Source organism: Oncorhynchus clarkii, chromosome 13, assembly GCF_045791955.1.
Source record: "Oncorhynchus clarkii lewisi isolate Uvic-CL-2024 chromosome 13, UVic_Ocla_1.0, whole genome shotgun sequence".
NCBI classification, from domain to species: Eukaryota; Metazoa; Chordata; class Actinopteri; order Salmoniformes; family Salmonidae; genus Oncorhynchus; species Oncorhynchus clarkii.
In genome coordinates, this window is record NC_092159.1 from 31,287,152 (window position 1) to 31,298,727 (window position 11,576).

General features: G+C 41.7%; 1 protein-coding gene across 4 annotated transcripts in view; it reads right to left on the reverse strand.

The window, feature by feature from the left end:
* Positions 1-11,302, reverse strand: part of LOC139364537 (signal-induced proliferation-associated 1-like protein 2) — a 112,342-nt gene extending 101,040 nt beyond the window's left edge. For 2 of the 4 annotated variants that reach the window (XM_071101346.1, XM_071101343.1), the window contains exon 1: positions 11,092-11,275. The gene's annotated coding sequence lies outside the window, so the exon portion shown is untranslated. Of the gene's footprint in view, positions 1-11,091 lie in introns of all 4 variants that reach the window. The other 2 variants (XM_071101345.1, XM_071101344.1) reach the window with 2 other exon arrangements.
* Between the last annotated feature and the right edge of the window lie 274 nt (positions 11,303-11,576).

Here is an 11,576-nt window from a genome sequence, read left to right on the forward strand (position 1 = left end):
TCGCCGCTCTTGATTAGCGACCAGAATTCCAATTAACCTCGAAACGGATGGGGTCATCTTCCATCTAATGGTTCCCTTTGTAGAACGGAAAACTCCCCATGTGATGGCACACGAGAGACGGCACCGGTAATCGGTTCATCAGCGGCTCGTTGTGAGGGCGAGTTCACTATATAAATTCCCCCAGTTGCCGGAATGGCTTCGAGTGGATGGCCGAAGTGGGATATCGATGGGCTTCCTGGTTGGCGGGGTCAACTTGGGGTCAATGTTACCCGGCAGGATGTGGGTGGCAGAATTGTGAAGCTGGCGATACGCATTCCATGAATTATGAATTAAATCCATAGACAAGCCTAAGTGACAAGCCATAGACAGAGCTCTTGGTGAGTAAGACACGGAGAAGCACTTTTAAAAGAATTAGCTTCTCTGTTTGAAGCCTATGGTGGAATCACTGGACAGACTTTTTTTATAAATAAAAATAAAAACAGCTCTTCCTGTGTGGTTGAGGCCTACTGTGCTGAGTACCCTCTACAAATACATCCAAAGGGAGCAGAGACGCTGCTCCCAAAAGCGAGGAAGATTTAGAAGACGTAGGTACGCAATAACATTTCAACTGGTCGGTAGCTAAAATTTGTGTTATTGTATCCCCAAAGCTTCTTACAAAATCCCTTTTGGGAGCAGCAAAGAGTTTAGTGTGGTGGCAGGGATAAATGTTTGAAGAATTGAAAAAATAAAAAATAATAACCAAAACACACAGATGGTGAAAACAAAACATAATACTTTAAAACCTATAAGGAAACTGTAATTTAAAAAGCATGACAACAAAAATAGGACTCGATACCAATCCAAAGCCACTAGTCGGTCACACTGTTGGTAAATGACTACATAACGAAACATCGGTCATGAGGTCTTATGACTGGTTGGTAGTAAAGCTGGGTGAAATGGCCTAAAAATCATATTTAGATTTTTTCCAAATTGATGGAAAATATACATCTCAATTTCTTGAACGTTTTCTCTAAATAAGCTTTGTTGGAAAATTTAAAAAAGGTCAATGCACTGCATTTCAAACAGTCAGGAATAATCTAATGAATTCAGGGCGTGAAACATTGTACCTAGGCTAAATAAGCATTCCACAATCATAACACACACAAATAATTGAATTATTTGATCAAAATAGTTTAATTATTAACCTGCTTTTTTGCAATAATCACAGATCTGGCTTTCAAGTCAGTCTTCGAAAATTAGATTGTTGGTTACAAATTTAACCTGAACCATGCACATCCACTAGTAATGACCACCCTATGGCAGGCATTGTAGAAAATGAACACGTCTCCTACACAACCTCTCAAGCACAAGGTCACGTTCTAGTGAGTAGCAAGCTAAGTAGCCAGACAACTTGGATCTATTTGCTTGCTAACAAGGTAGGCCAGTTGAACTATTGGGAATTGGTGTCTGTGTGAGAGTGGGAAGGTGCACAGTGCACACAGAAGAAGTGAAGAAGACAAGACCAAAAACACACAACACTCATGAAAACTAATGATTCTTGCGATACAGGCATTGCACTAAAACATACATTTGAATTCATTTATGATACATCGCCCGGCCCCAGTTGGTAGTCATGCATTAGTCTGACGATATTGCCTGATTCAGAACATTCCTCTAACATACAAGCCAACATGGTGACAGTAATCAAAACCATTAGAGCCAATATGGTTGTTTAGCATCCAAAGCCACTTAGGCCTCCTAAAAGGGAATCAAACCCACACCCTTGGTGTACCAAGCACCATCCTCTAACCAACTAAGTTCTTCTTGGTTCCTATAACTGAACCACCAATATGCTGTCATCTTTTTCTGCCTTTTGACTTGTCTACCAAAAATGTTCAAAGACAATTTGTGTTTGCTAGTAATCGTCCTTTAAAACAAAAAAATAAATCGGCAACAAACAACTTATCAGCACATCCATAATTTCCCTCAGCCAGCTCTGCTCAGTGGGACTTGATCAGATGACTTCCCATCCCAATTCATAAATGACATCAGCGGAGATAGAAGAGTCAAGTGATCCAGGAGTGTCAAAGGAGATCCCCGAGGGCTTCCAATTGAGATGTCACTTTCGCCTCAGTGAGGAGAAGGAATGCAGGGAGGGTAGGCCGGTAATCTTCTTTTTATCTCCCGTTCGAGGCTGGGGCCAGTGAGGTCAGTACCCGGCTTCTGCTCTGGGCCGGAGAAGACACAACACATCCCCCCAGGTTGTTTCGCCTCAGAGGGGCTGCAGTTAACCGTAGCACGGCCAGAGGGGTTATCACAAGCTTGAGTTCAGGGTCATTGACATGGCAGACTTTTGCTTTCCTGACGTTGTATGAAAATATCTGGTACGGTGGGCTTAGTTTTTATCTGAAAGATTGAACAATACAACAACTTTTTCATGGTGTCCTTTATGTTAGCCCTTGCCCTTTAAAATGTTTCAGTCATTGAACGGTCATTAAGCCAAATGATACATAAGAAAAACAAAGATCCTTCTCTTCATCTTTCACAAATATATGGAAGACATCTGGTAGATGTCTGGTAAAGCTGCCCCTGCAACTAACCGACACCAAGGGGAGAACTTCAGTGCCGTGATTGGTCATTTACAGGATTTTTACTTTTGACCTGCAAATCCTCCGAGAATCTGAGGATTCCCAGGGTTATACAAAGGTTACACTAGTGACCTATCATAGGTGGCGGATGTCAAACTATAGGGATGAGGTGAGAAGACCTCTCTGGGAGCCAAACAGAAAAGGCTTCATCGCAGCCTTTTGATTGAGTTAAACCTCTGATTGGATCTGGCTGACCCAAACATCTGTCAACTTGGTTCATTGAGGCCACTTGCACCGTAACCCCCAAAAATCACCCCATGATTACAATTGGGTGCGGTGTACAAATGGGTCTAACAATGCCATAACCCACCCATTGTCATTCTGTCATTATCCCAATAATAATTCTAAATGATAGTGTATCCCAGAAAAAAAAGGACATTGTTGTACTATTATTTATCACCATCCACTAAACGACGAAGAATAGCAATACTCGAAGACGACAGATTTGTTATGAAAGCAGTCAGAGCAAACTAATCTTCCTTTACAGCACGAGAAAAAGGTTAAGGAGGATTACATAAATTAAATCAAGCATATCGGGCTCATCATCCACCCACACAAACGAACCCACAAAGAAAAATAGAAATGCCATGGGATATCACATCAGTGTAATATGGCGGGAATTGTCGGCCACAAACAACATCATTTGTACTCTGCTGTCGAGGACATTTAGTCTACATCCTCATTAATTCTTAGACAAATGGCTCGAAAGTGATCTCCTCTGGCAATGAAAAATGGAAATACCAAATGGTTCCCCAGGTCGTTGCTGAAATAACACAAACTGTGGGACTCCCATTTGGAGTTGATAGCTCTGAGGGACCAAATATAATAAACTATGATTAGTAAATCGAGCAAACAAATGATGCAAAGCATAGAAATGGAGAGTAATGTCCCCAAAGGGCTAATGTATGCATTAATACAACAACAAAGTCGCTTGTCATTCACTAATAATTGCAGAACCATTGTCAAACTGTCATCTGAAAAAAAAAGCCTTGCTCAATCCTCAAATGCATTAGTAGTGTTGAAGAGAAAAAAAACCACAAGAAACTTGTCAGCACAGCTGCCAAGATCCAATAGAAAACTTCAACGAGACGGTGACCAAATATGACATGACCAGTTAAGACAAGCCCCAGATGATTGTCGATGTAGACACCCACACTACTGCGTTGTAGCTCGTCGCTACTCGATAGTTACGAAGGCCTCCAAGTGTCATAACACTCTAAATAAACCCGTCTTGTCTTTTGATTGCATACACCTCAATGTTGCTTTACCAATCTTTTGACAGGTGTTTCTACAATAGCATAAAGGCTTCTCATTCTTTCTTTTCATAGACCCATCAAGCTCGATTCGTTGTTTTGCATTTCCCAGATGGACACCAACCAAGGATCAATTAGAGGTTATTAAGAGGTGAAATTAATCAAATTTTCACCCGGAGGCAATTGCTGACATCCTGAAAACAGCTTCGACCTTGGGGAAATTAAAGGTGGCCGTCTACTTTAAACACAGTTTGTTTTAAGCAACGTTTCACTTGTCTTTGTTAGTAGTTTGATGTAAAAGTTCAAAATGTCTAAGATCTTAAAAGTTACTTTCACTGAGAACTCTGGAAACAATGTGTGCACTTAGCAACTGTATCAGCCCTGGCCTACTATTACAACTAACTCAAAGATTCAATAGCTATAAATTCAGCCAAATTAAAATGTTGCGAAAATAATCTCTCAGCACAGTCAAAAATACCATTTTGCGCAAACCAATGAAACAAATACACTTACAAAAGGCCAAAAGTCCTCAATTATACTTGTCAGCAAGATTGCACACAGCATCCATTTGTCACATCTAATTTGAAACGCATCCGAACCGGGAGGTTGATTCAACACCGCCCCAGCTAAAGGACACAAGCATTCAGGCACACTTGATTGGTCCACAGTCATTTTCAAATATTAAACATGTTTTCAACAGATTATTTTCTGGGTGAAAATAAAAGGAACGTGTGGATGTGACTCCTATGAATGGAGATCAGCGATCTATTCTATTGGTGTGGTAGATAGTGGTGATGCTTTGTCGTCAGTTTTTAAACCGTCTTTAATAGGAACAAACGCGTCTCTGAGGAGAAGTCGAATTGGATCTCAGTGTGGGCTATGGTGTCAGGTGTCGAGGCAGATGGCTGCATGTTTGGAAAAGCGCTTGCCAGCAGCTTGATCCACTCCCTTGAGAGTATGTGGTGCTGGATAGAGAGACTTTCAGATGATAGCGTAGAGGTTCCAAAATGTTACAGAGACTGGGAAGGCGGTTACAACACACGAGCAGGCTAAACGGTATCCTTCCTTACAGGAGTGTATGAGAATAGCAGTAGTGTTTGATTCAAGCCATTCATATTTTCCCAAGGATCCACTGAGAAGAAACTCTAAAAAGTAGAGTTGTCCCATCTAGAAAGTTCATCAAAAAAGGTTGCTCCAGTATTTAAATATTTAATTGGCTTAACTCCTTACGCTTAAGTCAATCCACTTAATTGACCTTAAACCTTGACTGTGGTCCGTGACCTAAGTCAATCACCTGACCAGTTTATGGCGCCAGCCCAAACACCACGCAGGCCCAGTCACCGTAGAGTAATTACAGCTAATAATAGATTAAACACACAAACGAGTCGAGTGAATAAAGCCGTCCACACTGGTAAACCTGTTAATCCCATTTTTCAACCTGCAAGGGCTATGCCCCCCCCCCCTGACTGACTAGCTGGGCTGGCTGAAAAAGTAGGGTGCTAAGACCAGGTGATTCACGTTTGAATGTCACCGCGTTCAGTAGAGCGGAAGTCAGAGGCCTTTCCCCGAGCTGGCTTTGCCTCTTCAAGGGCTCTCTGCTGCTATCATGGGGAAGGATCCGTTTTAATTTCCATCGACCTGCAACTAAACTCTCTATGGGGTTTACGGAGGAGTGGCGCCTGCCTGGCCACGGACTCCTTTCACCTGTGGTATGGAGAATTGGGAATGAAGGGAGGTGATTGTGGAGGCAGCTCCTCCCTCCAGCTTCACGGTGAAATCAAATCATTGAAGACCACAGGGTGGCCCAGATGAAGGGAGGTCAACGGGGAGTCCAGCAGAGACTTCCGGACTCCATGCAGGGACACCAAGAAAAGGCCTGGCTACCGCTGTCCATCTCACAGATGGCCCCGGCTAGCTAATCCCAGTCTGCGTCCGTGCATTCCCTTGTTACCAGATACCGGATCACAAGAGTTGATGAAGGCCCTTTAAAAATGTGTTTACCCAGTCCTAAAAACCCCTTGTCTGTAACACTATCATGCAGCCTTTCTAGTCAGGCACGTTGAAATAGGTCTACAAGCTGGCCTGCGGTCAGGTTACACATGTGGATGATTCGATGTGCAGACTATCGCCAGTGGCCATTTTCCTGTTCTGCACCACACAGGATGTGTGTACAGAGAAAGAAGTGTGCGGCACAAAGTTGCAGACACCTGGTTAGGAATTGAAACATGTGCAGTACACTACTGGGCAGGGTAAGAAAAAGGTCAAGTGAAGGACAAGAGGAGAACTTGTTTAGTCTACAGCAGTATGGCACCGAGTCCGTCCTCTCTTGACCTTGTTTGGAGGAACACGAAAACACATCCGGATTGATTCTCTCACTTCATTATCTATAATCATGCAAACCATGCACATGATCTTTCCTGCCAAGTAGGATACTGGCGATGAGCTCACACTCCAATTATTTAACCTCCCCGGGGGAACCAAAGAAGCAGAGTACAAGGAGGTGGGGAATATGGAGATGAGTAGAGAAACCTGACCCGCAAACAACAGATCCAGATAACATTACACCCCAATGCCCTACAGTAAGGAGTACTGAGTTTCCAAATATCAAGAGTGGAAAGGAGGAAAAGGGAACGCAGATAAGGATTTACTTTCATCTACAGTGAACACCTTGCTGAGGGACGACTTTCCTTGGCCTGCTCAAGGGGACCTTAATGCAGACAGAAAATACCCTGAATACACTGCTCTGGAGTGTGGGCTGCATCTATAAACGGGCTTGGCTTGTCTCAGCTGTCCAGCATTCCAGGAACAGGATTAGAAAACAAAAGCTGTGCCTTTTAATTAGCTGCCTCCAGTAAAGAAAGTTGGAGCCCCATTGAGCGGGCTTGAGTGCTGACAGGTACTTTTGCAAGTTCAGATAAAAGGAGCTAATCTGGCCAAACAAATCACCCATAAGCTTGTCCTCTCAGGCGCTTGGCAATACAAATGCTATTGATTTTAGCCATATGAGGAGGGTATGCAAGTTAGAATTGGTTGCCAGTTTTGAGCATTTTAGGCATGTTGATGAGTGGAAGTATTTTGGGAGCCAAAGGACCTTGTTTCCATAGCCATTTTTTAGGGATTCTTGTGTGTTTTGGTGACTTTATATTTAGGAAAAAGCTAATCGAGGCTAATGTATTCTTGGCTGCCTCTTGAACTACCAAGGTCTATCCTGGAGAATACGACTCCCTTTTTTCAAAGTTGAGCATTTCTGTCAGATTAGTTTTCTCATGGCCGATAAACCACTTCACAAGTCATGGTGTTTGACATCTCAAACACGCAAAGCATCAGCGAGCTATAAGAAGATGTACTTAGCAGGCGTTTCTCCAAAAGTCTGAAATCAAAAGTACCGCGTTGTAGGCTGATGAAGACAACAGCTGGACTGTCAAGGTTAACACTGCCACACCAGGTAGAAGAAACAGACTTAGTTTCAATATAAACCAAACCCTTACACAGGTACCAACTAGTTTAGTTGACAAATTGTCCTAATATATGCTTGTGTGTATGAGACTTATTTTAATAGCATAATAATATCATCATCCTCATCATCACTACGCTATCAAAACACAATTTTTAGCACCAGCCTACATACTTAGGATAGTTTAATTAGAAACTATACAAAATGTCTTGTAGAGCAAACTTAGCCAATTTGAGAAAGCATACTCAGTGGTGTAGTGGAGGGTATACGCAAGTATATGGCGTATAACCATTTATTTTCAATGGTCATTGCATATACTCACTTCTTAATGCCCAGGATACATACCATCAGAGATGGAAATATCCATTTGAAATGTAGAAAGTGATCCAAAGATGCAATAACCATCATGGGTTGCCAATATGACTAGGATAATGCTTTTGGTTACTTGACAATAAAATAAAGTTGAAAGAAAACTAATTGAACAGAATAATACTTATGAGGAAGGCTTTATAAAATAAATTGCCTCTACATTTCTATGGTGGAATTTTGGCTATAGGCTACTTTGAAGCTAGGTAAGAAATGCCTCATAATATGAAATAAAATGTCCAGGTTTCAAACAATTAAGGAACAGGAAAAATATAGCAATGCTAATGATGGGCCTATCCGTCCTCAGGTAGATGGAAAAGCTTTCCCAAAAACCTTCTCAGTTAAATGTTAACTAGCTACAAAGTAGCCTATGCCTACCTTGCAAAATAATATCATGATTATTATTATCAATCCAGTGGCCATTTGTTTTGCAAACTCCATCTCCTGTGCAACAAAAACACCACTAACCACAGTGTTTAGGTACCTGAGCCTTTGAATTAAAGGGAAACTACACTCAAAAATAAAAATGGCGTACATTTTTTCCCAGGTCTCAAAAGTTGTCTCCTGATGTGGTTTCTGCATTGTTGTGGACTTAGAAAAACAACAAAACTAAATATTATATTTAAAAAGGTGTGAGAGCGTAAACCTGAGAGAAAAAAACAAACATGGGGCAAATCTGAAACCTGTGAATTTCTGACTCTGTTGACATACTTATCTGTTTCAATAGTAGGCCTACTATTAGCAAGCCCAAGATGTACTCTTAAGGAGCCTAACATTGCCGTTACTCCTAAAAGGTCAAAGGACCTTGTGTTATTTTCGGAGGTAGACTGGCTCTGGCTGCCAAAACAGCCAAATGCTCCATCCAAACAGGAATTGATTCTCAATTGCAATACGATTCTAGAAAAACAAACCGCTTTACTTTCCTATCCCAACAAAATACTTTCACAAATGCAAAAGAACACACTGTTTTAACCAGCTTTATCACAGTTGTAGCTGACAGTATTTTTTAGAGACATTTCTGGCGTTACACACAGGTGTTCGGCGCATGCTAGATAGCACAGTGGTCCCTCTCTCTTTCGTATTTCTTCTGTAAACACAAACCCCATAAGAAGGTTGTGTATAAATTGAATTTTTTTTGCTGATATGAATGATTAAGTCATTGTACTTCCAAAACTGTACCACAAGCAATGCTTGTCAATGTTCAGAACGACTGTTAGGGCTCTTAACAAAACTCCCCAGTACAGATGACACCTTCATCCAATGACTTGTGTGTAATGTAAAGGAACGGAGTCATGATCAAGGGCTAACTATTAAGGTTTCCTCATGCTTCAGTGCGGCTGGCACCTAGCCAAACGAGTGTGCTCACATATTCCCTTTAAAGACCTTCACTTGAAAAACAATAATAAAGCAGCAAAAGTACTGTTTGTCCATCTTGAGGCGCCATAGCCAGTAGCCATTCACTTCCTCAAATAGTCCGAATGAATCTTAGATAACTCAAGAAATCTGTGATTCATTTTGACTTTTTAGTCAAGGAGATCGTACTCTCGCAATTTGACATCCATCTAAGTTTTTTGGTGCAGTCTTTCTCAAGTGAAAAAATCTGAATGAAAACGTGTCGTCTATCGTTAAATGACAAACACTTCATTTAAGAATCCCTACTGCTGAACACAATGACTGACGAAGGGGCGTAAACTTCGACTACCGAAATTCGGCTCATCTCAATTTCTTTATTTTATTTACCCCTTTTTCTCCCCAATTTCATGGTATCCAATTGTTTTAGTAGCTACTATCTTGTCTCATCGCTACAACTCCTGTACGGGCTCGGGAGAGACGAAGGTTGAAAGTCATGCGTCCTCCGATACACAACCCAACCAAGCCGCACTGCTTCTTAACACAGCGCGCAACCAACCCGGAAGCCAGCCGCACCAATGTGTCGGAGGAAACACTGTGCACCTGGCAACCTTGGTTAGCGCGCACTGCGCACGGCCGCCACAGGAGTCGCTGGTGTGCGATGAGACACCCCTACCGGCCAAGCCCTCCCTAACCCGGACGACGCTAAGCCAATTGTGCGTCGCCCCACGGACCTCCCCGATTGCGCCGGTTACGACAGAGCCTGGGCCCGAACCCAGAGTCTCTGATGGCACAGATGGCGCTGCAGTACAGCGCCCTTATCCACTGCGCCACCCGGGAGTCCTCGTCTCAATTTTTTGTGTGTGCACGAACAGACGAAGAAACCCTTGCTGAAGTCCAAAATGAACATAAACATCACAAAATGTTGTCATAATATATACACAAACTGTTTCCGAATATTTCTCCACTGGAAGCATGCGGGCCTTTAAGCCTACTGCATGCTTCTGCTAGGAGTCCCAAACTAGGGTGCTTCGCTAGAAAAACTAGAAAAGCGACAATAGTACTGTTTGTCCATCTTGAGACACCATAGCCAGATACACTTCCTCAAAATAGTCTGAATTAATCTAAAATAACTGAAGAAATCTGTCATTATTTTCACTTTTCTGTCAAGGCGATCATAGTTGGGCAATTTTACATCTAACTATGTTTAGTGCAGTTTTTCTCAAGTACATTTTTTTGCATAAAAAAACAATTAGTCTCTCCTTGAATTACAAACACTTAATTGAACAATCCCTACTGTTGACCAATCCCCAATCTTCCTCAACCGAGTTCGGCTTGCCTCGAGAAAAAAAATATGTGGACGAACAACCAGAAAAAAAACCTTGCCGAAGACCGAAAACGTCACAAAATGTCGTCATAATTACATGCAGGAACTGTTCCAGACGGGAAGTATGCGGACGCCTTTAGCTTGTCCTGACTTAAAGACCAACATAGGATGTATCATTTTAGGTGTGTATGTCACTGTTTCTCATAGAATTCTTCACAAAAAAAGTTAGTATAATTTTGGCTAAATGTTTGTATACCAACTTCACACCACAGTCGTTTTTACCTCTTCCCTTTGAATCCCAACATAACATGCAGTGAGTTTTGCAAACAATCAACATTTGACTCAAAGGAATGAAGTTGAACTAGCGCTGTTATTTGTACAATATCAAGAAGCCGTATCGTATCAATTCTGGCTTCAAAATATCAGTCCAGTTTACAATTTATGAACGGTGTTTAGCTTCTAATGAAAAGTTAATGTAATTTACGCTAGAGAGCCCGCTGTTGAGGGCGAACTCACAGCACAATAGAATCGCAGAACCTTTTCAGATCTCGCTGTTGTTTTTACCATTATACACCAGATTTAGATGGTCAGGCCGACTTTTAAAGTTGCATTCGGTTATGATACCATTTGAACAATACCAATTCATGCCAAAGTGTAATTCTTATAAATGTGGCTACTTTAATCGAATTACTTAAACAACAAAAAAGATCTTACCTCAGACGAGATCTAGATAACTCCAATCCCATTTTATCCAAAACGATTAACTTGAAGGCTTAACATCCTAGTTGAAGAATAAACTGTGTTTACCAATGACTTTTTGCAATTGCAACTAGACAAAGCCCCGTCCCTACAATTCATGAACTGTATCAATAGGCCTAGCTGTGTCTGTCTATACAACTAGTTTCTGTTGAGTCGCGCTGGCAGCATCGGCAGAAGTCCCGCCTATCCCATGCGGTCATTTGTTTAGGGATAGGCTGGCCTACCGTGACGTTATTGCTCGTTTGTTCTCTGAGATGTCAATCATCACTTGTAATTGCTGAAACATAGACACAAATAATGTAGAAAGAATGAGTAAAATCATACAGAATACAGTAATGAAAACATGAGCATAAGTAATAGTAGTGACACATTATCTTTCCTGTACTGCTCGACAATGAATTCACATTGGTCCACATTGTGTCCACATAAAGTAGCCTATC